General features: G+C 37.4%; 1 protein-coding gene across 3 annotated transcripts in view; it reads right to left on the bottom strand.

The window, feature by feature from the left end:
• The window catches only part of LOC138043302 (histamine H2 receptor-like), a 59188-nt gene extending 32518 nt beyond the window's left edge, over positions 1 to 26670 (bottom strand). The window contains exons 1-2 of one of the 3 annotated variants that reach the window (XM_068889515.1): positions 25429 to 26670; positions 3341 to 3472 (exon numbers count right to left, since the gene is read on the bottom strand). The gene's annotated coding sequence lies outside the window, so the exon portion shown is untranslated. Of the gene's footprint in view, positions 1 to 2183; positions 2242 to 3340; positions 3473 to 25428 lie in introns of those variants that run through there. The other 2 variants (XM_068889517.1, XM_068889516.1) reach the window with 2 other exon arrangements.
• Positions 26671 to 27140: the final 470 nt, after the last annotated feature.

Here is a 27140-nt window from a genome sequence, read left to right as displayed (position 1 = left end):
TCAAGAGGTATCATTGACTTTTGCCATTTCTGAGCTGTGTTTTCTTGCATAAATATTGACAGGGATCCTCTTCTTGTATTTTCTGAAATGCCTTTGTTGTTGTCTAAATAATCACTTCGGTGCTTAAGTCTTTCTTGGCTGCAGAATACCGGAAGGTTGTTTTTAGGGAAGCTTGAACGATATACACTGAGGATGTAAATAAAAGTCCATTGCGATCTTTTAAAATGCCATTGACAAAGATTCAGAACGTCAAAAGAAATGCCACACGACACAGATGCTTCATAGCTTGTAAAATATTCATGATTCTCATTGTTTGGAAAAGAAACAACACATTGCAATTTTGACAGATCTGGTTGAGGTCCCACGTCATGACAAACCAGATAAGTGTGCTACGCCATAGAAATGGATGAGTTCACACTTATAAGATATTTTCACTACACCCCTTCACTATGCTGCTTTTGGAACTCAGTGGTATTTCTCTCTAAAAGATCCCACGCCAAGACAAGCCGGCATTATTCGTATCGTGAAGCAATTATTTCAATTCTTTACGAATCCGCTAAATCGCACATAAACTGTAAAAACTCTTTAAAATACTGCCTGAACTATAGAAGAGTTTTTCTTTTACAATACAATACAATACAACAATACATACTTAATTGACGCTCCCCATAGGGAATTTTCAGGGCCAATGAAACACAACGAAACGACACAACACAACAACAACAACTGTTAAGAATCCCAACTGGCTGGAGGCAGACCAGTTGGCTATTTAAAAGTGCGGCTAGGAAGTTGAACCAGGAACTACCAGGATCAAATTCAACGAGTGGTCAGAGCGGGTCTTGAACCCGGGATCTCCGGATCTCAAGGCAGGCGCCCTAACCACTGGGCCCGTGCCTTTGAGCTTTTATATTCATCATTGCGAATGGAAATGCGCCATGAATGAATGTGATTATCGGCGAAAATTGCTCTCCTTATAAATGTAAATAGAATGACATTGTTTCCGGCTGTTTTTTCAGAAAGTGGCGGCAACATAATTGGATGTAGTACTTTTTATTAAACTTCAAAAAGTAATTTCTGGCCACTTTACAATTGATTAGTAATGCGTAACAACTCGTTCCAACTCATGTTTTATTTCTTCTGGGTTGAAGAATTTCATTTCCAGTGAAACCTCGATTTACCTAACGTAGTTAGTGCTTCGATAAAGCGACGAAACACAGACATAAGGAAATAATTCCGAAGGCCCGTCTCTGTGATTAAGAATATCATATTAATATACGTCACTAGAGCTTGCTAAATTAGGGCGCTATCTATATCTGGAAAAGGAATTTGTCTGGTCCAGTCAAGAAATACTACTAATACTATCTTAGGCATAATAATTAGTCTCCTACCAGTTTTATCTTCAGTTTCATCTAGAAACTAGTGAGACGTCACGACACCCACCTCAGATAAGAATTGCTTTGTTGCCTTGCCCAGCCATTCCGTTTATCTCAGCGAGAATAAGAAGACGTTGTTGTCAGATTTCGCTTTAGTGTTCAATCAATAATTCCGTTGATTTTTTCATTTTTCCATGCAAAACAAACAAATTATCTTATGTTTTTTACTTCGTCATATTCACCCTCGTATTGATGTTAGCCAAGTCTTTTGCCTTATTTTCGTTACAGCTAATTACGGTCTATTTGCTTCCGCGCGTTTTCGCTTCTTCTTTTCGAAAGCTACCCCAAATTGATGTGCTCCTACCGAGAAGTAATCGATTATCCTCGCTGTTTTTAAGCTAATATGAAAATCTAAGACTAAATTTACCGCTCTGTATGGAGTCTATTTCAAAGTAGACGCAATCAATTTAGTATTGTAAGAAAAAATGCAGTATCCCCCGATAATCAATTTAGTATTGTAAGAAAAAATACAGCGTACCCCGATAATCGATTTAGTATTGTAAGAAAAATACATATCCCCTATAACTGTCGTGAACCATATCTTCATGGCTCGACATTGACAAATGTATTGCTGTAATGTTTGTGAAAGCAACTGGCCTTCGCGAACAGCAAAACAAGTCAAATATTTGCCAAATGTCATATTTTTGCTTTCAGAACGAAGTCTGCTTCCTGTGAATATTACATTTTGCCCACCTTTCGATTACGAAAAGGAAACGGGAAACGAAAAATGAAGTTTCAAAATATACTTACATTAAAACAAATGGATATTTTAAGAATTCACGAGCACATTCATTGTCTTCAAAAGCGTGTTTTTACCTTAAAGTGATGTCAGAGTAGAAGTGGACGTGGAAAAGCTGAATTAGGTCAGCGGATCCGATTGGGCAGATGGCGTCAGGTATTTCGGTTTTTATGTGTAGGTCACATAATGATTTGATATAAATCTAAAAATTGCTTTTCGAAAATTAGCTGGAGATTACAGTGGTGCAAATTTCTTTAGAAAGAAAGTAGTCCTTCCTTAGTCATTATATTTGAGCAAGAGTAAGTAATAAGAGGTATCTCATTTTAATGTGCGATGAATCACCGAAGAGCCCATACTGAACACGCGTAAAATTTAGAATTATCTATTTCGTTTTGCGGATGCTGCAAGCATCAATGCGACAAAACATTTTATTCGTCTTTTGTAATCATTAATTGATATTCTATTTTGCAGGAGTGAATATCGCAATTATTTATCATCCCTATTTTGTTTACTATGGTTAAAGGAAATGATGTTAAAGTCCTAACAGGCTAACCCCCATATAAGTCCCTTCCTATCTTGTAAAGTCGAAAATATACTGTCAAACAGAGACGCTCACGCAACCAAAAATCAAAAGGGCACTGCTAGTTATAGTGCCTTTGGAAAGTTGCGAATGCTATAGGATAGCGGCATTTCATTGAATTACAAAACATACTATGCATGTCATTGGACGTCAATACCTCCCTTGCACGGCTCTTCCAATGTTGTTACTCATTTCTCCGTTCACCACTGAAGTTGTCCTAATTTTTTGAATCTATTTAGCGCTGATAAATTTTGTTGTACTGTTAACAGCTAACTACAATTTTATCGCGCCAACTTGGACCTCTTCGCTCGGTATAAAACATCTTAATTGAACGTGCTTGCCTTCATCCTAACAGAGAGCAAAACCAGCACAAAATGATGACACGGTGTCTGAAGGTTTTGGGATCTGACCAATTTAAATAAATCATTTAATTCTATTCTGTCTGTTAACAGCCAGCTACAACATGGGCCACTTCGCTTTATGTCATATCTTAATTGAACCACCTAACATCCCCTCTTTTCTCCTAATAAGCAAAAAGCCAGCAAAAAATAATAAGAAAATAGAAAACAGCACTTGACCGAAGCTTACCAGATTTATCGTCACATCCAGTTGCGTGATGCCATCGTTGTGTGTGTTGATAGTTTCTATGAATCGGCTTCTCACATCCTTTTTTCTTCTTCAGTGAGCTTCCCTTGCAGATGTCAGTAGTGTATCTTTATGCTTTCGTAAATATTTAAGAAATTAATGAATATGGCTCTTGACACATTTGTCTCTTTGCCAACTTGTAACTGGCCAAAATAAGACACTTTAGACTGAGTTTTGTCATTTTACAATTAATGCTGAGGTTCGTCCTTTCAGCATTCAAACTAAGCAATGGAATCACCCTGATTGTGTTAAGCAATATCTTTGACTCAAAGCTAATGCAAGCCAAGAAAAAATGAGTTTTTGAGGGCAAACAACCGCAGTCAAACTAACAAGTCCGGCGTTTTCCCCATTAGATTCTTATACTTTTTATTCGTCGTGAAAACAAAATCCTTTTAGCGGCTTTGTAAAAGGTTTTTTTGCATCACATATCAGTAACATGGTAGGCGTATTAAGACGTACTGATATGGTGAAATTGTTTATTTAGTCATAGTAAAGTCATGTATGTTTAACTGCGCAAAAACGTTCCTGAATGAACGAATCCTATCCTAGGGTCATGCAATTATTACGACTTAGGTCTGTAATTTGGTAAGAAAACTATACAGGCTAGTTTTAGCGCGGATTAAGGGTGAATAAATCCAGCCTTGTGAGCCTTCTTCCTCTCACCACAGTATTGCTCAGTTAATGGCGGTTGGATTGTGTAGTAGTAGCAATGATTTCGCGAAAGCTGTGAAAGCTATGAAGTTATCAGTGAGGGAAACTTGATTGTTCATTTTATGGTTACCTAATGTAAAAAACTGCAAGGTGAGTATTGAATTCCAGTGGGGAGATGGCTACGTCTACGAATGGAACCGCTTAGCTTCTGTCATGCATGTCGCACTTCAATGTCAAAAGCAAGTAAATGGCATTAATTAAGGTCATTCATTTTTATTTCTGTCGATAAGTTACGACAAATTGTATAGTTGGTGTATGTTAAAGGTAATGAACCAGTCAAATAGATCATCCAAAACCCTTATGAATGACTTTAACATTACAAATGCCGCGGAAAAAGAAGGAACAAGCGTCTCTTCCGTGAAGTTTTCCTTCATTAGTATTTAAAAAAAAATTCAAATTCAAATAAGGCTTAAAGCTACTGTTTAAACTAATGAAAAGCACATGCTTTCGCCGATCTGCTGATTCCGAAGTTTTAACTATTGCGTTAGGCCTTATTTTAAAGTTTAAAATAAAATTTATTTCCACTTTCAGCAGCGTGAGCTGAGCTTTTATCTGATGCGTTAATTTTATCTCAGGATAACGTTTAAGATCATGCGCAATGGAAAAGGTCTGAAGCCTAAGTGTACGTTCGATTGGGAAATCCGGATTTCGATTTTAAAATCTGGATCTTCGGAAATCCAATCGAACACAAAATCTGAAAACGGAGATTTTGCCGAGGATCTCACTAATTGAAATCCTTCCTGACATGGATTTCCAATTAGTGAAATTCCTCGACAAAATCCGTTTTCAGATTTCCATATTTGATTGGAAATCCGGAGTTCTAGATTGTAAGATCTCTAAAATCATCAGGCAAGATTGAGAGCGGGATCATGGGTACACACAGTATCAGGAAGTGTAAAGCAAACATTCCTGTATCTGATCGATTGAGAGTAATAAATTTAACGACCGAAAATGTATGACAAACAATATAGAGAAAAGAGGGTTTGAGACTGAAAATCGTGTTTGTTTTGTTGTTTTTCTTTGAAACTGTAGAAAATTGATTTTTCCGACAACCAACTGGAAGTTTGCTGTGCCGATTCACAAGTAATATAAACAAAGTCACTTGCGAGATAGGACAGCTGTGACAAAGGGTGGAAACAAAATCGAAAACGAGCACTTATTAGTCAGAGATACACAACTATAAAATGCGACAAAACTTACCTTGGAAATCGATTTTTTTGAATAAATATGAGCTTGCGATGAATGCCTCATGTCTGGTTGTTCTGATTTCTCAGTGGAGGCAGTAACAATACAACAACTTTGGTATTCTCCTGTTGATATGTAATACTGAAAGCCCCAAAGTTGATGAAATCAGTTGTCGCACAACAAGTTGCACCAAAAATTCATACATTGCCATCGTGATCTTCTTTTAGAGACACAACCAGTGATATTATACGAAGAGAATAAAATTAAGATCTTTCCTGCAGGACGCTCATTACTTGCAGCGCATGCTCGGATTAAGCAACGCCTTCACGATCTTCACTGGCGAAAAATGTCTGATTGGTCGAGGCCTTGTCATGTGACTTCAATAGCTCAAATCAAACATGGCTGCCATCGGGTGTTTGTCAGCTCTCCGTCGATTAAAAAAGGACCGTTTTTCAGGCCATTAAAACGGATGAATGTTTTGAATGCCTAGTGCGTTTCTATGCCAGCGAGATTCTCTTTTAAGCCAACAGTGTTGCGAGGGAAATTTCTTTAAAAATTTCAAGGTCAACGCGAGTCTCGGTTGCTGTGACACTATTTGAGGGGAAATTCGTTTGTGGATCTTATCGGCTAATGTATTTCCATCTGGATTTCAATTCATGCGTTTATCTTTTAAAAAGTGGAGCAAGAAAAGATACCACTAAATTTCCAAATGGTTTCTCTTCCACCTAAATATTTACACACTGCACGTCTCCGCGGGGGCCCGCGGCTAAATGTTAAGATTTTCGCATTTTTTTTCAAAATTAAGTTGTTCAAATTGCCATTCAAGTGGTCCATAGAGGCAAATTTATGAAGACCGAAGGGAAAAAAGAAATGCATTAGGTCCCTGAAAATTTAGAAATGTATTTCAGTCGTTCAAAATTAAATTTTTAAGTGAATTTAGCAGCAGTAAGAACCAAAATGATACTTAACATGTCATAGCACCTCATATTGGGTACACTAGAAGGAAAACTTTTAGTTGCAATTACATTTTGCTATAGTTGTTCCAAGCAAAATGCCAATTGTTTGCTTCCCTCCAAATTATAGAAATAAACATAGATTAGGTTAACTCTGAATAGCCAAAACAACGATATTCTAAGTTGAGAATTTGATTCAGACATTCAGCTTACTAGCAGGGAGAATTTTACTGTAACAAAATATTACTACAGCTAATAATACGCTTTCACCACATTGTAGTGGGTAAATGTGACAACAAAAATACTTAATCAGGAATTGATTTTATCTTCCAGCAATAAAACAGCAGGAAGATATTTAGATAAAATTAGGTACCGGTATCTTCAAAGTTTAGAAAACTTGTTGAAGGTGATTCAGGGCCATCCTCCAAAAATTTTCCCAAATTTTACGCTGGCCTACTAAGTACTTCCAGTACATTAAATTATTTAAGCTGTCTTTGCGGACTCTGGTTGCAACACAGCTGCTTCAATAATGTTAATCTCCCCCTTCCATTAGATTCAACTTTTTAAAAAAACCATAGCTTCATATTTCTGCAATAATTGTTCAAAGACATTGAGCAAAAGCTACACTTGAAAGGGGCATAATCCCATGTTGCAGTTTTCTGGATAATTGTTCACAGAAATAACTCCTGTTACCTTTCCATATGTAAAAAATATTTCAACATTAGGAGCAATGAATTTTTAGCAATTGCTCTAATAATAGTAATCATTCCTACCATTTCCAAGGATGAATAAATTTAAAGTTGAATGCAGTAAGTGTAAGAAGTAAAAAAAAGCGGTCCAATCCATTTAAGCTGTAATCAATTTCCATCCTTGCTTTTGTCCCTGGATAGTGTTAAACAATGATGGTAAAGTGAACAAACTGCCCCAAGGGGATTCCCTTACGAAAATGACAGGGGTTCTTGTTGTTACTTTTTGGAGAACAATTTGTGGATTTGTACTGCTTATGATACTGAGACCAAACAGCTGGCAAAGTTGCTGCGTACATTTAAGCCTATCAATCTGAAAACTGACTGGAACAGTAGAACAATTTGGTAAGCGAGCAAATAATTTTTACTGATGAATTATAAAATGCCAGTCATTTGTCAATTTAGAACTGGGTCCTCTAACGGGTTAGATTTCTTTGGTCTACATCAACAAAACAAGATTCTGTTACCTTTAAGAGTTGTTTTTAAAAAAAAATTCCAACAAGTGGCCTGCCATTTTCATAGGGAAGACCCCTCCTGAGCAAACTGAATCCTGACATGTTTGGCTTCTCATTGATTTAATGACTTTAATGATAAATGCAAATTTGTTCTACAATAATACTGAAATACTATAAAAGTCTTTTTAACTTAACTTTTTTGCAAAGTTTACTCCTTGAGCCACCAGCTTCAACTTTGATACTTTGTTCTAAAAGCCAAAGCAAAGCAAAGAAAGGCATGGTGGAGGTGATGATTAATCACTTGTTTTGGTTCAAATGAAGAAAAAGAATGTCAAACTAATAATCGCTCTTTAACCCTTTCACCCCTAAACCGGCCATACTTAGTATTTTACTCTGTCTAACACCAAACGATTTTACTCGTCAATGGGGAACCCCCAGGAGTCAATAAGTTAATCACTCACTAAAAATGTCCCATTAAAATATTATGTTCCACTAACGACCAAAATTGTACTAATAATAATTTGAATTACAACTAAGGTCTGTCAAATTTCCATTTGAGTTACCTGACAGCTCTTACAGTAGTTCTCAACATAAAGAAAATAAATTCTGTGGACTTAAACATTCCCAAATAGAAATGCTGTATATTCCAAATATCGTTACGTAAACTCCTCAAGATTTGCCTGCTTCAGGAACTTCAAATCAATGAATATTTTGAATATTTTTCCTGGTGTCCTGCAAACTATGTGCATTTTTTAATGGTTTTCCCTTTAAAAGTAACATTCAGAAATAATAATGCAAATAAAACTGAGGCAGTTTTGCCTTATCTACAAGACAAGACAACAATATCCTTTATTCAAACACAATCAATATTAAAGCAGTAATACTTGCTTGTGGGATCATGTGCTAAATATAATAAAAATACATTACAGTAAATAAAAGCTAAAAACTAACTGTGTGACAGACATAGGATATCTACATGTACACATAAGAGATAAGAAATAGAAATCAATTGCTATCCAAAGATCATATTGCAAATATTACAAACCGTAACAGTTGATTGACAAGTTCCTTGTTCAAAATGGTAGAGCATGTTTGAAGTCCAGCAGGACCAAGAAGAGAAGTAAAAACTTTAAACACAATTATTACTAAAATTATTTTACTGCCATCAAACCCAATGAGCCCTTGTGCATGGGATTGTCACTGTTTCTAGCTGCAGCTCCAGATCACATCATATATTAATAAATTTTGTCATCTAAGAAAAGAACGAACATGTGGGGTGTAACCAAAAAATGTCCATGGCAATAACGCTTCCTTTCAGCCTTTTCAGGAACAACTCTCCACTGTCAACCATACTTGACTCAATACAGATTCCTTGATCCAACAACACATGACAGTACCCTAGTCTTCAAAAAAAGATTTAAAAAACAGTCACGAACCTGAATCTATTGATATCTATATACATCTGTACCTACACTTCTGTTCTTCCAAACATTGTTTTAACTAAGATGGATTTTGGCAGGGGTAAAACGTGCCTTAAACTCAAATTATTTGCAAATCCACAACTTGGTAGCTCAACTTGGTAACTATTTCAACGCACGAATCGGTGAGTTGTACTGGCTTGTGACTGCTAAAAAGTATGATAACTTAAACATTCACCAGAAAAGGGAATATAAATGACCTTAAAAGCACCTATTTAAAATACTTGATACTGGGGTTACGTTCCCAATGACACAATCACATTCAAAATCAAATTAACATCTGGTCAAATCATTGATCATTCATGTCGAGGTGCCGATCGTAAGAAGTAACGCAGAAAAAAATAACCTTCACGTTGAACAATATTGCCATTTCCCTGCCACCTGGTACAAGCCAATTCACACATGAACGGAAACCTTGGGAATCCTCCTTTCTGCACATTACAGTACCTTTTTGTACCCCGTGGCAACAAACTTTCCACATTAAAAACTGCGTAAAAAACTCACCTGTTTCTCAGTTCTTTTCCCACGAAATAAAATTTTCCAGGAGCACATTTTCCGAAGATACTAGTTGGATTGGAGTTGCAAACGTGTTACACAACATAAACGTTCTCTAAGAATACATTCCACTTGAAACTGGCGTTAAAACTAGTCTTGATCGCTCTAAAAAGAACGGAAACAACAAGCTACCGATTCTCAAACTGCAGCCATTTTTCTGTTCTCCTCGGGAGTGCTTGTCTCATGAGAGCCAATGATAGTCCCGGAAACGTATCACGTGCCATATTGCGCGACTCATGCGCAGACATTTTTTGCCAGTGAATTCCGAAGCTCAATTTCAAACAAAGCTGCTGCACCAATTCTCAATTTTTTTGTTTCAAATGAAAAGTCGAAATATTTGAAACTGATCTCTGAATTGAAAGAAATTTCACTTGAAATAGGGAATATAAATGTTATTTCACCACTCCAGATGTCAACGTTTCTAAAAGGACAAAACCGCGCCAAACAACAGATGAATTATATAATTACAAACCCAGTACTTGCAAGGAAAGGATGATATCACTAAAATCAGTTACTCAATGAGATTCATCGTTTTACTCTGTTAAACGATGGCAAGTGATATAAACAGCTGAAGTTTTTACTCTTTTCTGGCACCAAATATCATGATTACCGGCTGTCTTTCCTTATCATTTTGACAAAGACTTCGGTACCTTTGAAATCACAGAAAAGAAATGACAATTTGAGAAGTTGGCTTTTGAAACGTGTAGGTGTTTATTCGACGGAGAGACATCAAAATTAGTTTTGGAAGATTTGACAAAAGATGCTCCAATGCCTGAAAGACATTCTGTTTTCTTGCTGCTCATAATTTTATTTTTCATTTTCCCATCCGCAGGTATTAAGTTAAACGAAATGAAGAAAACTGAAACAATAACAAATTAAAGATCTTCGCTTTCATTAAATTTAGTTGAATTAATGTTCAGAGATATTATTGCCCTACATTTCATTTTTGGAGACATGAATCACTACAGGGAGAGTATTTTCATCCAAAACAAAGAATAACATAGTTTTAATATGCAATCGATAAAGAGTCCTTCATTTCGCATCGTTTTCAGCCCAAAGCTTTCAGATTACATATGAGTGCCTCTTCATTTCCGCCGCGGCTTTATTTCTCCCTAAGAAGATAACAAGTGTTTTACAGTGGGCAATTAAGAAAAACGTCCTTCCATACATTGCTTTTTTTTGTCAGTACTTACATATTTCACTAGCAAAGAGATGCAATTTTGTTAGAGTTCCTTACAATTTTTACCCTAAGGCATTTTTCGAAAACGCAATTAATTCTTATTTACAGAAGAATTTGCATTGAGATAGTAGGTTTCCTCGATAGCGCACACCATTCTTTTCCTTCTCTGCGGAAAGGAAGCGGAAATACAGTTTTTTCAACCGGCTTTTATAAAGATCTTGCCGCATGAAAGAAGAATGACAGTTTTACAAAGTGGAATAGTTTCTTAATCATGAAGTTAGCATTTCTGTTTGCAAAATCTGATGTTTGTTGCTAACAAGGTAATCCCGATGCTTCAGCAGTTGTTTATTCATTTGGCTCACAATGATAAAAAGGAAGACGGTAAAATATTTCCTCGAAGAAAAGGTGTTTTAATTATCTTCTGTTGAACATAGCGATTAAAGAAAATAGCATCTGCACGGATCTCTTTGTACAAGTGTTGGACAAAATAGTGCTGAAGTATTGCTTTAGTCACGAACAAAAACAAATCACATATTCATGAGGAAGAACCACAGCCATGTAAAGGAAAAGTCTTGCTTGGCGTCCTGCTGGCACTTGTCGTATTTCATGATATAAAGATATCTATAGGTGATGAGAAGAAAAAGGGTGTAGATAGATATCTACAGACAGATAGACAGATATCTATATATGTATAAATTTTTATGCCTTTGGAATGAAATTCCGTATAACCTGAGAAAAATACTTTGTTGGTAATACTGTACCATTTCTCATATTCTAAAACGCAGACCATTAATTTTTTTCTAGTTTAATATACAATATTTTTTAATGAATGACAGGGCCGGCGATTCCAGTCGGTCTACAAATAAGTCAGGTTAAAGCATTCGCCGATTATTGGCTTGTTTTTGATATTGCACGTGGACCTTGTGGATGTCGCATTTTAATGAAAAAAGTTATCAAGAAGCAAACGATTGTAAAAATCATGCTTATTATACCGGCCAGCGGATAACAATTGCGGCTAGATTCAAGGCTTTTTGCGTACCGCCGGGTTAAACATGTATGAGCAGTAACGTATATTGTGCATCCTTTAAACAGTGATCCGAAAAAACAGCTAATGATTTCCTACGAAGCCTGGGTTTTAAAAACAAATTTCTCTTTACATACTAAGTTGAGTAAATCATTATTGACATGAACCTGCAGGATGCATGCACTGTTTCATAAGCTGCAAGAAAAGAGACCAGGTCATAGCACCAGGAGGTTAGTCGTCCTCAGTGTATTTGTTGCCGGTAAAATCCGGTCTCAGGTTGAATCCCTTTTTACCAACTGTAGGTTAAATTGGTGATCCTCATTTTACCTAGGTTAAATATGCACTGAGATGAATTGAAGAAACTTGTTTTGGAGCCTAAAATAAGCCTTGAGAAAAATTAAATTACGGTCAAGTTAGGATTAGTTTTGGTTGTTATACATGGATATCAATTGACTTATTATACAAAAGTATATAATGAAAATAACTGCGTTGGGTTGAGCATGTTCGTCGTTGAAGTGTAGTAGTGGTGAAGACACAGAACTACAGATCTGGGTCCGAGTTCGAGTACCGCTAAGTGCACAGTACAATTCTTTGAAGCCTTACCATGTTGTAATGGTAAGGGAATAAGTGTATGAATAAGATGATACGGAAAACAGGCGGAATTTGCACGAAAAAGTCAAATCCACATGAACTCTGATTGGTTTAAGTGTTGAAACAAAGATGGCGGCTATTGAGAACTCAGAGAAACCAAGAGCTAAAAGGTAAACAGAATTCGTGTTAATTATCTGCAAAATTGTAGCTGTCCCGTAAGAGGCAGCTGCAAATTAGCGAGAATTACAATCAAAAATAATTTGCCGATTTTTCACGTTGCACGGGGATTTCCATCAGGCTGCAATTCCACTTGAAGCAACATTCTCCACTTGCACAAATCCCATAATACACCTCTTTAACCCCGGCCCCAAGAATTTGTAAGATATTTTATTCGATTCTTGGGACATTTTCAGTACTCGGAGCATTGGCTTGTACACTTATTGTGCGATGCTTTAGAACTCTGGAATAGTGATCGCTGGATATAAAATGGCATAATGGTGTTTGAAATACCTAACGGTAATGACGTGGTTTTATTTCGTATTTAGCTTCAGATTTTGGTTGATTTTGCCGTCTAAAAATTTTAATAGGCCATTTTCAAAATATCAATATTCAGCTTGATAGTGAGGCACAGAGGACAAAAACAATAATACTAATAATGCTTTATTTATGCAAGGAGCTCGTAAGTGCTCGTTAAAACGTGTACGCCGGTGTGTGCTTATGTCATGCAAAGAATAAAATTGTACAAAATATAAAAGGATAAAATTAATCAATAAATTAATAAACTCTACCAAATACTAACTAGCAATTCGTCTATTTACAACATTTTTTTTAAATTAAAAAGAATTGTTTTCAAGTCATATGAATTTTAAGAGCCCGCTTAAAAGATACAATATCTTTAGATTCTCTAACCATTGGAGGCAACGCATTCCACAGTTTACTAAACAAAAAGGTAAAAGATCGATTAATATACTCCAAGTTGAATGGGGGGAGTTCCAGCCTAGTGCTGAGCCCACGTGAATTGTATTTAACATTCTTAAGATTAAAAAACTTGCTAATATAGGGTGCTCCGTGGCTGTACAAGCATTTACATAACATAACGAGTGACTGGAATTGCCTGCGTTGTTCCAAAGACTTGATATTAACTATTTTTAGGAGGTAGTCGCATGAAACAAGTTGCAATGAGTGTGTAACATGTTAGCATATCATCCACTTTCCTTTGTCTTTGTCCTCTAAACCTCTCTTTCAAGCTGAATTTTAATATGTCGAAAGTGGCCTATTCCCTAATGTCAGCATTGTTACTGTTGCTGAATACCGTGTCTGTTTGTGTTAAAAAGTACATTATTGTGCGGTAGGGTTCACAGATTATTGATTTGGTCGTTTAACAATGTATGTGGCGCTGTTGACTAGTGTAAGAGCTGGCTGCAGTGATCCATATTCTTTCCCATCCCTCGGACCCTCGTCAGTTAGTGGTGCACAGAAAGATTTAGTTCGTCCGGTTTTTGTTATTGCCTTTTACTTTCATTAATAAATAAATATTATAAAGTATTCTTTAATTTTATACTCATCACGTTTTTGGTCACTTTAAAGCGTCCCACGATAATTGTGAGTTTCCTTGTCTCCAATACATCTTCAAAATATGCTTTGGAAACATTTACTAGCATCGCTCGAGTTAAGGCTAATTACTGTCTGGCGAAGTGGCACATCGAGTGATTTGGAGGAAGTTTGTGAACTGGACAAGGGGATTGGGAAACAAGAATGAAGGCGACAAAGCACAGACAATTTGCAACTTCATTAGCAAAACTTTAGTCGTAACAAGTTGTAAAAATATGGGCACTATACATGCCGTGGTTCCCTGTTGGCAATCAGACAACAACATCGACAAGACAGTTGTGTATTCTTATGCAAATCAAACTCATTTCCCTTTCAAGGCGCACTTCAAAACCGAGACAAACAGCAACTCGGAAATTGCCAAATTGCAGTCATCGATGAGATAAGAAATAAACCCACAAGAGAGCATTCAAATAGTCTCACTGTGAAAATTAAGTACAGCAGATTCTCAAAACAAAATATGTTGTGTACCTAATACTAGGTTCGATTTCCAGCCGTTTTGGGACTGTGGTTACCATTCTCCTCCCAACGAACGGCTGGATCACTGGTCCACGTCGTTTGTCCGTGCCGTAGCATGGACACAATTGTACTTTGCATTCAGCCAATTGTATTTTGTACTTGGCAGGCAGGCAGGCGAGTTTCTGACTGGTGGAAAATAGAATTGGCTGGACCAGTGATCCAGCCGTGGTGTGCGCGGAGGAACGAGGGGGCACAAAATGGCTGGTCAATCGATCCTAACCTAATGCTTCCTTCCAGGAAAATAGCTTTGGGTCAATGTATATAATGTAAGGAAAGTCGTTTTCAGAAGGCTCATAAAACACCGATTAACAAATAATCATTCCAGTTTATAAAAATGAGTTTACTGTCAGTTGATTGAACATGCAATGTAAAATTTACATTACGGAAGACACTGAGTTATCACAGCTCCGTGATTAAATAGCTAGAACCTTAGCTGACTGGAGTTTACGGTAATCAAATGTCTGTGATTTTACGATCTGTTACGGGTGCAATTGTGTGCAATGCCTGTTTCCAAGCTGATCCTCGAGAAATAATAGCCGTACAACTTAGTTTAAAACAACAAGAAGTGAAAAGCAAAACAAGATTTCTCTGTCATTTACCGCATTCCCGTTGCTCGTGCATTTATCCATCCGTATTCCAAATTTTACGGCTTTAGATTTTTCCCTTGGTACGCCATTTTGTTTGTATTCACTTGCTGGCACTTTCGTATCCAGATTTCACAGGCACTCGGTTGATACTTCGCGCTTGCGCAGAAACGCCGAAAGTGCCTTTTTAGAAAAAGGACGACGCCGGGTAAATACCCACGAAGCCCAAGTAATTACTTAGCACGTTTTGTGACATAACCCATGGCCAGAACTCTGTTTTTTTAATGGTCAATTTTAAATTCATCTTGAATAGTTCCTGTTGATATTTAAAAGTTAAGCAATGAGATCACCCTAAACGTTGGGCGAGTGCAATTTGTAATCTTTGAAAAATTATTATTTATTCCAAATTGCACGACAGAAAAATCATGCAATTACTTACTGATGATATAAATGCAAAAAATTCACCTTTATTGTTCTAATTTCAACTATCTGCGTTAATTTCACTTGTCTGAACTCTGTCGACTCGGATTCATTGAACAACAAAATTTATACCGTAGATCAAACCAGAACGAGGAAGTGAAAAAAAAAAAAAAAAACCTAACCACAATGAATGATAGCCAATGATCTCAATGTTCCAAGTTAACACCGAAGTTGTACCAGGAACTTTCAATTTAAATTATTCAGTTGGATGATTGCACCAAAAACAAGCTTTTTACATTTCGCATTAAGCCCGACAGTAAATACTTGTAATGTGGCGGGGATGACTCTATAGAACAAACGTTTATGGACTTCTCTTTTGCCAAGGCCTTTAATTTATAAGGAAGTTCCTAGATTGGTTCAATGATAGAAATAACTGTTTTCTAAATCTGAGAAACATGTGAGAATTTTTAATTACACCTCCCTGTTAGTGAAGTATTAAATCTACAATGTGAAATATAATGCGAAGTCTCTTTGTTTACAAGGATTCACTAAAATTTTAGACTGAAGCGTTGGCGGATAATTTGCGATGATGGTGCGCCTCCAAATATTGCTTTCTCCTTTAACCCATACGGGAGTGTGGGGATAGGGGTTTTGATATTTTCGACAGTCTTTTTTTTGCCCACCAAGTGTTTGAAATAAATTGAACCCCCATAAAACCATACATTGTTATAAGGAGGAGTTTCTGTAGTTTCATTCAATGGAAATATTTTTTTGCGCAAGTTTCAAAGAAAAATTTCGAAAAATCCAGAAAGGTAATAACACATTAATCTTAAGTGAGATGCCTGTGGCAGACCACGTCTTATTTGCTTGAGTGTCGTTTTCATCGTAATCGGATATAGTACTTAGCCACGTGCTTGTTACGAAACTCCTGGCTTGATACTGTCATATCGGCAAACAACAAGCATGTCTTATTTTTTCTGGCAAAAGGTAACCGGGAAACCTCACACGGACTTTCCAACGCACACAACACTTGCCTTCTTCGAACTACTCCGTTCTAAAAGTGACTTTGCAGATGAAAGAACCGTTCAAGTGATCTTCGTCTGCGCTACGAACTAGCACCCTAAGACTCGTTTGAAATTGATTTTGTCGTTCAAGCGCGATAGAACAGCGATGAACACGATAATATTACACTTCTTGCCTTTATTTCCGGTTCTCACTGTAAATAAAATCGTTTTTATTGAATATCACACACCCAGATCGATTCATGAAAAAGCTTGAAGTCTCAAAGGAAATGTGCGCTCCTCATCATCAAATTTAGACTTCCTTAGCGCTTTTACCACGTCCCTTGCGACTCTTAGTCGGTTTCAGGGATCAGTGATATTTGCAACCAACCTTCAAATTTTACACAAACACCAATATCCTACGTAGAACGCCACCAGGCGTCTTGTTCCATAATACTCAATTTTGAAGAACAAAGTTGGACTAAATGTTGTTTACATATGAACTGGTCTTAAAATCAAGTTTATGTACAAACAGGGAGTCTTTTTTTAGCAGAGCAAAATCACTGTCAAAATCTAAATAATTTTATTAGTGGATCTCCGCGCACGCCGAAGGTGCCCTCGCGGAGCACCACAATTAAGAAAATATGGGAACCCATCGATGCGAGAATTTTTTATTTTTTAGCCATGACGTCATCGATCGTCCGTACGTACGTACCTACATCCGTACGTACGTCCACCCCTCCATGTATGCCAATGTGACCAGTATCACGTAACCATATCACGGGCTCAAGTTTAGAGCTCCGAGGCTTTGGTAGATTGTGCTAGCATAATTTTAAGCATAATTTAGCAAAACGAGCATTATTTTAAGCCTTTATTTCAGTTTAGCACTGCTAGCATAATCCGAGCTTTTATGCGTTGAAAACAAAAAAGAAACCATCATAGTTCTAGAATAATTCAGTTTGTGTTTTATTTCTGTATTGTTTTTGGAAAATGTTGAAGTATGTGCTAAGGCCCATGGTCAAATATGGTCTGGCAGACCAGGTTTCCCTGTGCATGACTCTCCTCAAGCCACCACGCTTATGGCTCGGCGGCCTGGCCCCTCAGGCCACAGATCAAAGATGGCGTGGTCCTCGAGTACATCTACTCGAGTACATCATCAGTGGAGGCAGTGTGGCCCAGTGGTTAGGGCGCTTGCCTTGAGATCCGGAGATCCCGGGTTCAAGACCCGCTCTGACCACTCGCTGAATTTGTTCCTGGTAGTCCCTGGTTCAACTTCCCAGCTGCACTTGTAAATAGCCAACTGGTTTGCCTCCGGCCAGTTGGGATTCTTAACAGTTGTAGTTGTTGTGTTCTGTTGTTTCGTTGATTCATTGGCCCTGAAAAGCCCCTATGGGGAGAGGTCAATTAAGTATGTATTGTATTGTATTGTATCTACTTCCAGCACTTCCAGCGACCAACAATCTGATACCCACCCCATTGGTCTTCTGCAGTTATGAAGGTTCTGCTGGTGCAGCCCTCGTCTGCAGCCGCTGAACGAGTATTCTCTTTTCTTAACTCATCGTTTAACGATTCACAAGAGCATGCTCTCGCGGACTACTTACAGGCTTGCGTAATGCTTCAGTACAATAACCGATAACACAGAGATTAACAACACGTATAGTTGTCTTTGTACTGAACTGAGGGCTCTGCTTGGATGGCGTCTAAAACAAATATGCGGGCTAAAACTTTCTGACCCGGATTCAGAACCCAGAAACGGTTGATTTTGATAGCATTTGTTAATCATTGGCTTTTTAAGGTGCGCACATGCGTATTTGCGATGTTAAAGACTGTAAGACTGGAAGGTGGACTATATGAATGTTCATTAAAGTCAAAATTGATAGAGTTAAGCTACTGGAGATCTTTATTTTACTCAAGATCTAAGTAGCATAATTTCGGTGACAGAGAGCATAATTTTGGCATAATTTCTAAAAAATATGAGCACTGCTAAAAGCATAATATGCTTTTTTTTCGGGCACAATCTACCAAAGCCTAAGCTCATCCAGGAGGCAATACTCCAGCTGACACTCTAGCTAGTTTACAGCATACATCTTTGATATTGGACATCAATGTTATGGTCAATTGACACCTGTTAAAACAAGGTATCCGCTGATCAGTACCACGTGACCATATCGCGGGCTCAAGTCAGCTGTTTTTTTTGAAGTTGAATGCTGACCAGGGACTGGTTGTTGATTGGATCGCAGGTTCAAGCCAGGTCAGGCACTCACGCCTGAGCATAAACGACGCTTAATTTTTCGCGCTCTTTCTGTGGCTCGACGCGGCTACACGGCGATGCTACGTCAACAAAAGCTCCTGACAGTCGATGCTTTTCGTGTTCAGGTACGGTTTGGAAAATATTTTCTTATTGCATTTTTTGCTGGTTTCAATCCAGGTTTGACAAAATATAGCTGTGGTCAGGACACATCGGTGGCTACGTAGTTATTCAAGTCAAGCATTGGAGGAATATAAACTTAAAGCTGAGTGCTGCTTTTTGCTCTTAAATGCAATTTTTGGCATAAGTTTTAATTTTGAATCTACTAAGATTGCAAGATGCCTGGACGGCCTATGACAGAAGAACAGAAACGAAAGAAGAGGGAAAGAGAACGATAACGACAAAACGGTACATCAGTAATAGCTCAAACTTGGTGGCAGAAGTTTCTCCACAAAGTCTTTTCTTGGACACTATTTCTACAGATGAATTATTTCAAGTGGATGCATATTTCTAAAAAGTGGTTTAGTCGTTTTCTCCTTTGTTCAGGAATGAAACTCGAATTTTTATTCTCAACTGGAATTAAATAACAATCATCTGTACTCTTTTTGGACAGAAATAATTGATCTGTTTGCTGGTTTGTTTGACTTTAAAATGCGAGGGAACAAGAGGTTTTTTTACTCCGTTTGGCTAACTGTTTTTTGATGTGCCTCGACATTGAAAATAAAATTTTTCCCGTATGTTATAAACATGTAATCGCAATAGTTTGTTTAGAGCACGTTTTGGAGATCTTGTTTGAAGTTTGTCCTTTGTAGCCAATTCTGGTTCTAAGCCAACCTGGCGTGTTTCAATGAAATACATCAAAGTGTAAATGATCTCGTTTTCAGAGAAAAAGTGGAATAAAGTACATCAATAAAACTCCTTGTTTGACCTTGAACCGACAAAGAAGATCTGTCACATCACGAGCTATAATACGTCTGTGATTTCTAATTTTAGCGTGATTTCTATTCGCTGCCTTTTTGACAGTCGAAATGGTTTCTTTCCTTTTCCGTTCGCTTGCTGAGGATTTGCTTGTTTCCTTTTAAAACTATTGCAATTCAAGAAAAATTAATTGCCTAACTGGTGAATTCGACAGTAAATTTCGCTGGAAAAACCGATATCGCACTCATCCCTTCGTGATTCGTGCGATCAGTCGGTTTTTCGGGTGAAATTAGCCGTGGAATGCACTAGTTAGGCAGCGAAGAAAATGACACATTAAGCAATATCCGGGAAAACCAAAAGGCGGACAATTCCAAAGCCTTTTATTACTGGGTTGCCAAACCCAGTCGGAAAATGGGTAGATTTCCGTTTTAGTATTTTTTTCCGTGTCGGTAAAAGTCTTGCCTGTCACTCCCCTGCTAAGTGGTGTCTTTGTGCATAGAGTCTTCTGTGCATATTTTGTTAGGTTTGAGGGGGCTGGGGTAATGCGTAGCTTGCTCTGCACAATTAACCTGTAATGGCGTCGGAAGTCATTGTAACGCAAATGGCGTTTTAGTACATCTTTAAAGAAAATATACCCATATGGAGCTCAAAAATGGAACGTCAAGACAGGCGGTGAAACATAAAGATCTGGAATCTTAAAAGCGACCAGTAATGGACTTCGACAGCGTGAATCTTTCGCCCGTCGAGCCGAAATCAAAATATGCTGTGCTTCTAATATTTCGCCAAGCCTAAGGTGGTGTTACGTACAACACTGAAACCAAATGGAAATTTCTCTGGTAACTTACGGGTTCAACAAAGACAGAGAAGGAATCGAACACCACAGGTAGATCTGTGATCTCTGTTGTGTGTCTCACAGTGTTTACTGACGTGGCATCTATTTAAAGTTTGCCTGTTTGTCTGGCAAGTAACATTCATTTTGTACTCAACTCTGCAAAGGTTAAAAAAAATTGTAAATGTGACAGGGAAAAATTACTTGAATGAAAGCTTGTTGTCTCTTTTGTGCTTTATTATTTACGGTCAAGGTTCTTACGAAAAGGGTTGAATGTGAACTGTCAGAAATTTATTTAATTGCATCTGCTTTGTGATTGTGGGTTTCGCTTGCACGCACGCAACTGAAATAGGAAGGGTTTCTTGCCTCTTATAGCAAATATGTTGCTTGTTTCAATAAATGTTTCGGTGGAAAATATTTCTGTGAAATTTCCAGCTTTTGTAAAGTTATCATGTTGTGTAATTTTCGAGCTTAGCAAATTTGCATACATGTGTGGAAATGTGATACGGGGAGAATTTTTGTGGTAACGCATAAGTCACGAAAATAAACAGGTCTGTTGGAAGCGTGCTTGAGTTTCAACAAAATGACCCCCAAAATCGGCAAAAGATTGTGACGCTAATGAATAATAAAGTAGCTGCTATTACCAAAACGATGGAATTACCTGGTGATAAATAACCTTGTCTTGGAGAGTAAATTTTTGATTTTCCAGAAACAATGGTCAACCTCAGAGAGTTGGGCGATTGTGATCTTTGTGTTGAATTCGCATATTTCTTGTCAAAATTTATAACAATCGAAAGAAAAAGAAAACTAACAAAAACAAAAACCCGGTAGCTTGGCATCATTTGACACAGTTGCTTCACTGTTTCGCTAGTAAACATGCCGCGGTAAAATAACGCGGTAACTTGATCAGAGCACCCGCTGAATTCGATGTGCGATTTACTCGGTGCAGCCAAACTTGTACAATTACAACAAAACAACTAAAATCTCCCAAACTGTTTTTCGCTGATGGTAACTTTTTATATTCGTGGTTCAAAATTAATGTTGTTTTCATGTCGTAGATTTTGTTACCGATGGCAAAATATTTTATTCTCGATCGACCGTCCTGAAACTTCCTTCTGCTCTTCTTAAAAATTGTGTATCCATATTTATTTACTTTTACATCAATATTTGTTTTGCATAAAGCAAGCTAACAAAATCTGTATCTTGCTTGGTTCGCAGTTGATAGCATGAAAATAGAATTTTCGGTCCTATGCTTCTGTTACTGAGTGGTATATTTCTTACTAACCCCGCCGAACAGGTATTAATTTCAGCTTTCAACTTCAGCTTTCAACTTTTGTTTGTAAAGCTGTCAGATGCTGTCAGTGCACGCTTACACTTGTGGTGGAAAGAAGTTGCATGATCAACATGTCAGCCCAGAAGCCAATGTTTCTCGATTCCCTTTTATTTTCTTCAATCTCTCTGGGTTCAGTACTTTGCTAGTAACCACATGTCTTCTCAAGGGGCTATTTATCTAAGACTTCTACCATGGCGCTACAATGATAGACAATACCAAACCAATATCGTGTACTGTTAGACCTACATATTACGCAAAGACAACTGTCAACATGTCATCCCAGAAGACAATGTTTTTCATTTCCCATTTATTTTCTTCAATCTTTCTGGGCTCAGTACTTTGCTAGTAACCACATGTCTTCTCAGGCTATTTACCCAAGACTTCTACCATGGCACTACAATGATAGACAATACCAAAACAATATCGTGCACTGTTAGAGCTACATGTTACGCAAGGACAACTTGAATCTCCTGGAAGACAACACACAGCTTACTTGACTTTATGGAATAAATCGCTGTGTTACTTCACTACCACACGTAAGCAATGCGTGTCAATTTTTTTTAAAGAGGACAGGAATTTCTTCTTTCTGACAAATGATTAATTAATAGGCCGGTAGCCAGGTTTTTAACCTCAGAAAAGGATGTTTCGTCGTACGAACGTGTGAGGACCTGTGAGCCAAAGAGCCTCTGCTGGTATGGCTTCTGGTATGACTTCTGGGTGACCCTCCCTTCCCTTCCCCCCCCCCCCCCCAAAACTGGAAAAAAATTGCGTGGAACGCTGCACGTACCACAGGCAACCCAGTGTACCCTCACGGAGGGTCTAGTTTTCACTAATCCTAGCCAGTAAGAATAAACAACCCTGGAGCTCCGCTTTTAGGCTTGGCTAAATCTATATATTGGTCATACTCTTGATAATCAAAATTTGGCCAGAATCAGCTAGTCCGAAAAGTGATTCTCCGAGTATGACAAGACGTTTTACATGTTCGCAACGTTGGTTGACATTGCTCTTGGGTAGATATTTCGATTTGCCGTTACTGTTCCACGAGCTAAAATTTCTCTTCTTTCCGACTGTAGAAAGAATGGCACACTAGTATACCAGTTGTCAACTAACAATCGGTACTAGGCCTTGGCGGACTGTGCTAGCATAATTTTTGGCATAATTGGAGCAAAAAAGCATATATTTTTAAACGAGCACTGCCACGGCATAATTAACAAATTTTAGCACTTTTTGGAGCACTCTGGTTTCCCATCCAACATTTGGTGTCGTTATTGCGCTCCTATATGTACAGAATCAACGTTATTTTGTGACGGAGCATAATTTCGGAATTCTGGCATAATTTTCACATAATTTGGCAAAATTTCGAGTACTGCTAATAGCATAATATGCCACTTGATTATATAGATACTGATGAAATACCATAATTTTTCCTTTTACTAAAAAATCATATCTTCACCGCGAGCAGTGAACATATCCTTTTTATCTTTCACATGTGAGAATATAGGTGTCGTCATGGTAACGAACACGATTAGCCAATTAAACGCGAGCTTCCTCTTCATTGTACGATACTTTTGTGCTTTAATATAATTCTTCTCTACTACATTAATATTTCTATTGCGAGAGATACTTTCAGCACTCGAAGATAAAATTCGTATCCCAAGCGGCCATGTAATATCCTCTATTTTTTAGCACAATCCGCCAAGGCCTAATCGGTACCCTTTGTTTATATGGCTCTGTCGAGAAGCAAGCTTGCTGCTACACTCTCTTTTCTAGTATAAATCGAAGTGTCAAGTACATATAGCCGGATGCAAAATCACCTATTACATACCTTCGAATCCAAATCTCCCGCTTTTCAAAGGAAGAATCAAAATCTAAATCTAGAGATTCCCGGCCCTTGGATTTGATGAGATCTCATACAAGGATAAATTCTGGGATGCCGCATAAACAGCTGGAAATCTTGAGAAATGGTCGGATTTTCCAGACCTTGTCTCTTGCACAAACTCATTCTTTTCTTTCCAATTGTAGAAAGAGTGGCACACTAAGTCTGGAGCATTATAATTATTCACAAAGTGATGAACTCTCAAATTTTAGATAGCTGTCACTTGACATATAGTGTTAAGAAAACAAAGGAGTTTTTGAACCAGCAGGCTTTAAATTGCTTTTTTGGACAAGTCCGGCCCATTGCCAAAGCATTCAGCTCAGAAATCACCCACCACTGCATTGCTATTGGCATTAAGCTAAATCAAACTGTCACCTGCTCGCGCGAATTTTGTCATTTCGAATCCATTGTTTCATCGGAATATGAAAATTCCCCGCCGATGCAGCAATCGCCGTTAACACTGACATTTAAAAATTGCTCTTTAATGCCATGTTCACACACACTAATAATGAACGCTTTTCTTGATACTGTGTTATCCTCCTGCGCACAAAGTTTGAAATAAGTCCATCATTTGGATTACCACATTAAAATACTGTAGGAACTTTGTTTCAGAAAAATACCTGAAAAGGCCAACCTCCCGTCTATAAGCGCTAAAAATAAATTTGTTTGGAAGACTTATTTGAACCTAGTCTGCAGCGTAATTTATGTCTTGTTCTGGTGCAGTTATGTTCCATTTATTTCTACCTCTGTAGGTGGCCTCAAAGTAATAACTCAGTTTTGAAAGTGTAGGAGAATATTGTAACTAAGGCTCTCACGTGTGTGCTGGTAAAAAAAATTACAGTTAAGGCCATCTTATACCCTAAAAACATATGGTAAAAAAAATTCAATTGAGATAAATGACAATTTCTTTTGGTTTCGCTTTAGTTAACAACAACAGGAACCGGCGATGAACTTATATTGACCATAATAAATTAAGTCTTCGGAGAAAACCTGTCATTCAGTGCTAGAAGTTTTAAATTCTCCAACTTATTTTCTACCATTATTTATTCCCTTTTATTAAAAGCAGTGTTAATTAAAAGGTTTATTTTTCTTTCAGAAGCATTAGATCCCTCATTTAAGACCATTTAATGACTTATATTATAATCCTTATTTGGTTGTTATCTTTAGGCTACAGTGCGAATAACGAATTATTGATGAAAACTGCAGGGAATATTATAATAAAAACTGTTTATTAAAGCAAGAGTTTTTTTCTGTATAACCTGCCAGCTGTATTTAGATACACGACAGTCAAATTCATTTGGTGAAATGAAACTTCAGCCTCTTTTTCAAAGCGCTTATGTTTACATTTGTCCCGCGAACTGCTTAAATATGTGGCGGGATAAACCCACGGCAAAATTGGTAAAAATAACAAAAACGATTATTTTAAGCTTATTCCACTGTTTTCTATGATTTTCTTAACAACATTTTCACGAAAAATCTGTCATTACTGTGAAAAAAAAACATAATTCCGTTTTGATTCTAAGAAAAGTTCTGAAAATTAGAGTAAAATAAACGACTTCTCATACCTTTGACACTCTTTATCAGAGAATGTCACCTCAATGGTATTTTACTTACATAAGACATAGAAAACACAATTTATCCCGTGATGTCCTGACAGTACACATCTATGACTTGTGCTTTCATCAATTTTTTCAACTAGTGGCCTAATTGACGTCATCTTTTTAAAATTTCAGACAACAGATGACCAAGGAAAAGGAAGGTTTAGCCTTTATCACACTAAGAACAATATGATTGTAGAGTCGCATGAGTTTACTTACCCTTTTTTCGTCGGGTCTTGAGCTCTGTTTCTAAAGGGAGGTTATTTACGAAGCGACAGTCTGTCGCCGAACGTTGTACCTGAAGTGTATTTGACTCGTCACTTTAAAATCAACGATTCTCTTCTTGCTGGATGGATGTATGTTCTCATTGATTCAAAACCCGAGGTCGTTTGCGAGACTCAGCGAAGTAGATACCACCTCTCTGGGATGCGTCGTGATTCATTTGGTTGTCGAAACCTGAAGCTAAGCGATTTATCTCACTTTTTCACCTGCTCTGGAACTTTGATTTCGAAATACCGTTTTGCATACATGGCCTGTCAAGTCGGATTGGATAGAATTACATATTTAGCGCAATGAGTAAACGTTAATCAGATGGATCTCATCTTTTACACTGTCTTAAAGTATGTAGAAATAAACCAATCTATATCTTTGCGTGGTAGACGGCCTCCCACAAATCCAATCCCATTTTTCAGTAATAGTTCGCTGAATGAAGTGTCACGCTAAAAGCTTAAATTATTCAGTTCATGATGGTGAAAATTTAACGCAAAGCTATAAATAATTACATGAATTTAAACACTATTATAAAAAAAACCTTTATAAAAAGAGTAGTAAGACTAGTTTTGCATGATTACAAAATGATAATCAGTTTGAATTTTAAATTATAAAAGAACTGAACAACACGTCGAGTGGACACAACGCATAATTAGTATCTTGCATCTAAAATTTTAGTTGTATCAGCAGCTAAAGAAGCTCTTCAATCAGGGTTTTTTCTTCTGAAAACACATCTGAGTTTTTTTCGTGGCCACGACAAGTGCGTTATCATTGTCATGTAAGATAGCAGTTATGGAAACTTATCTCTGGTGACTTATCTGCAATTCATAATAAAGCAGCCCCTACAAAATTGCTGAACAGATTTGCCAATTTATTCGTCTTAAAGATTTACGCTTATATGGGGACTTGTGAAGTGATACATATTAAAAAGAATTCTCGTTTTATTTCCCATAGTCGTTGACAAGAAATACTTTTATAACTCCGAATCATGTCCGTGATGTCATAAAAAATTAGCAAGTAATGAATCATCCCTCGAACATGTGGTAAACCACTGCTATCATTAATTTTAGTTTTAAGGGTCACGATTGGATAGAAACTACACCTAGATAGGTTATGGTACTTTGAACATTGACCACACAAACCTCTCAAACGCAAGACCGTTAATCAGCCAAAGGATAGTCCTCAGTTTTTAGTTTCTCCTTCCATCTCAGAGATATATGCATCACTTAGATGTAGACTTATTCTGGAATAACTTGAATAAAGAACACTTTTAGTTGTATCATCTTGTAAGTTCATCTTTTGTATCATAATATGACCACGATAAGGTATCATTTTAATTTACTAATCTAGCTTCATAAAGAAGTCGATTCAAAGATTACAGTTTTTCTGTTTTGGAAGTCGGACGACAGATGAGATTTAACTTGTCACAAAAAGCTTAACATGATCCCCGCGCCAACAAACCAACGATTGTAGACGTCAATGTAAGGCGAGTTGTACACATTTTATCGATTTTTAAAATGATGCACAATGAGTGAAAAATACAATTTAGTTTTAGCAAGCCTACATTTCCAGTATCTGAAACGACTGATAAAGTTTTAATTATTTCTTTGACTTCAAAGCATAATAATTTGCCTCGGCGGAACCATGACAGGAACAGTATG

This window comes from Montipora capricornis, chromosome 3 (genome assembly GCF_036669925.1).
Source record: "Montipora capricornis isolate CH-2021 chromosome 3, ASM3666992v2, whole genome shotgun sequence".
NCBI classification, from domain to species: Eukaryota; Metazoa; Cnidaria; class Anthozoa; order Scleractinia; family Acroporidae; genus Montipora; species Montipora capricornis.
This window is presented reverse-complemented; position numbering and strand designations above follow the sequence as displayed.